Source organism: Oncorhynchus kisutch, linkage group LG18, assembly GCF_002021735.2.
Source record: "Oncorhynchus kisutch isolate 150728-3 linkage group LG18, Okis_V2, whole genome shotgun sequence".
In the NCBI taxonomy this organism is placed as follows: Eukaryota; Metazoa; Chordata; class Actinopteri; order Salmoniformes; family Salmonidae; genus Oncorhynchus; species Oncorhynchus kisutch.
The window spans coordinates 39,756,155-39,758,704 of NC_034191.2; positions in this window are offsets into that span (position 1 = coordinate 39,756,155).

Here is a 2,550-nt window from a genome sequence, read left to right on the forward strand (position 1 = left end):
TTGACAACACCTTTTACAAGAAACTCAGAAGTGACCCCACTTCCCAATTTCAGAATAATATCTTTACTGTCCTAGATGGTTATTTAAGTTCTGGTCAGATAACCAAAGAAGAACATGACTTTCTGGCTATTCAATACCCTAAAATTGCCACTTTCTACACATTGCCGAAATTACAAAAGAATGTTACAAAACCTCCAGGGCGCCCTATTGTAGCGAGCATTGATGCAGTAACGGCCTCTCTATCTACTTTTGTTGACTTTTTTATTAGACCACTCGCAGAACAGCTCCCATCCTTTGTAAAGGACACAAGCAGTATGATCTCTATCATTGAATCTCTTGATGCTCTCCCTGAGAATACCTTGTTAGTTACTTTTGATGTTGAGTCGTTATACACAAATATTCCACACGAGGGCGGTATTGAAGCTATGGAACATTTTCTTCTGCAACGTGACCCTAAATGAACTATTTCATGTTTCTAAATTATTTCTTTATTCAGACGAAGGGTACTGCTATGGGATCCCCCATGGGTCCTAACTATGCTAAGTTGTATGTGGGTTACATTGAGAGTCTATTTTCAATCCTCTCAAAAATGTTCTTGTCTAACATCATTATTTGGAAACGGTATATTGAGGATATTTTTGTTCTATGGAGGGGTGATGCAAAACATCTCCAGGTATTCCATGCTTTTCTTTACTCCTGTTCTGATCATTTGAGATTTACTATGCAATCTTGATACACGTCAAATCACTTTTCTTGATCTTCTGATCTTGTGTGAAGATAATGTTCTTTTCACTGATCTTTACAGGAAGCCTACTGATCGTAACAGTTTGTTGAGGGCTGATAGTTGTCACCCACTTCCCTTGAAAAATAGTTTGCCCTTACAGCCAATTCTGTCGAATCAAAAGAATTTGCAAAAAACAATCAGATTTCGACAGAAATATGGCTGAGACCAAAAGAAAGTTCAAGGAGAGGGGCTACAAAAATGATCAGATTAATATTGCCATTGAGAAAATTCAAAAACGAGACATAACCTTTTTCAAGGTCAGTCTCGCAAAAAGACGCATTATTGTGTTCTAACTACCCGCTATTCAAAGCGTTCTGAACAAATTAAGGGAATCGTTCACAAACATTGGAACATTCTAAAATCCGATGAAAGTCTCGGTAATGTGTTTTCGGACCTTCCCTTGGTCGTATTCTCGCGGGGCAGAAATCTCAGAGACCAATTGGTACACTCTGATTTACCACCCCAAGATATTCCTGAACAACGCCCCTTGCGCCCCTACTGGATGGAAATTACAAAATGTTATGGCTGTGCTCAATGCAATGGCACTTATAAACGTAGATCCTTCAAACACCCACAAACAGGGAAATCGATCCCAATTAAAGGTGTTATTACGTGCTCCACTAAGGCAGTTATTTAAATTATAACTTGTCCTTGTGGTAAAAAATTATGTGGGTAAAACAAAGCGCGAATTAAAAGTACGTATCTCAGAGCATCGTAGCACCATTAGGTGTTAACTTTACTTACCAGTTGCGGCCCACTTCTTGGAGGCAGGCCACTCGATTTCGTCTCTGCGTTATATTAGCATCGAACATGTCACCCTCCCTAAGAGAGGGGGTGACCTTGATAATTTATTGTTAAAACGAGAGGCTGCCTGGATCTAACTTAAAGACCCTTGCTCCTTTCGGTCTCAACGTAGACTTTGATCTGAAGCCATTCTTGTGATTATTGTGACTTTGCCATTGTAATTGTTTGTAAGCTTGTGTAGTCGAAAATGAACTTATGATCGTATGCTATCCATTTGTTGTTTGTATGCCATTTTAATATTTGATCAATGATATTAGGCCAGTCTTGGCCATGATTACAGACACCTGTGTCTTTTGACACTATATAAACGAGTCATCCTGCAGTGTTTGATTAAACCCTGATGAAGACAGCTTGGCTGTCGAAACGTTGGTAATTACATTTTTGCATCCGAGCTCCTAGAGTGTGCGGCACTCTTTTATTTTCACATACACATGGTTAGCAGATGTTATTGCGAGTGTAGCGAAATGCTTGTGCTTCTAGTTCTGACAGTGCAGCAATATCTAACATGTAATCTAACAATTCCACAACTACCTAATACACACAAATCTAAGTAAAGGAATGGAATAAGAATATATACATATTTGGATGTGCAATGATAGCGCGGCATAGGCAAGATGCAATAAAATACAGTATATACAAATGAGATCAGTGGTGCAAGATATGTAAACATTAAAGTTAATTAGTGATACATTTTATTAAAGTGACCAATGATTTCGAGTCTGTATGTAAGCTGTAGACTCTGTTAGTGGTGGCTGTTTAACAGTCTGATGCCATTGAGATATAAGCTGTTTTTCCGGTCTCATCAGTCCCAGCTTTGATGCACCTGTACTGACCTCTCCTTCTGGATGGTAGCGGAGGGAACAGGCAGTGGCTCGGGTGGTTGTTGTCCTTGAGAACAATCAACTTTATTATTGACTTGGTTTTCAAAAGTCAGTCAAATAACCACAATACAACAAACATAA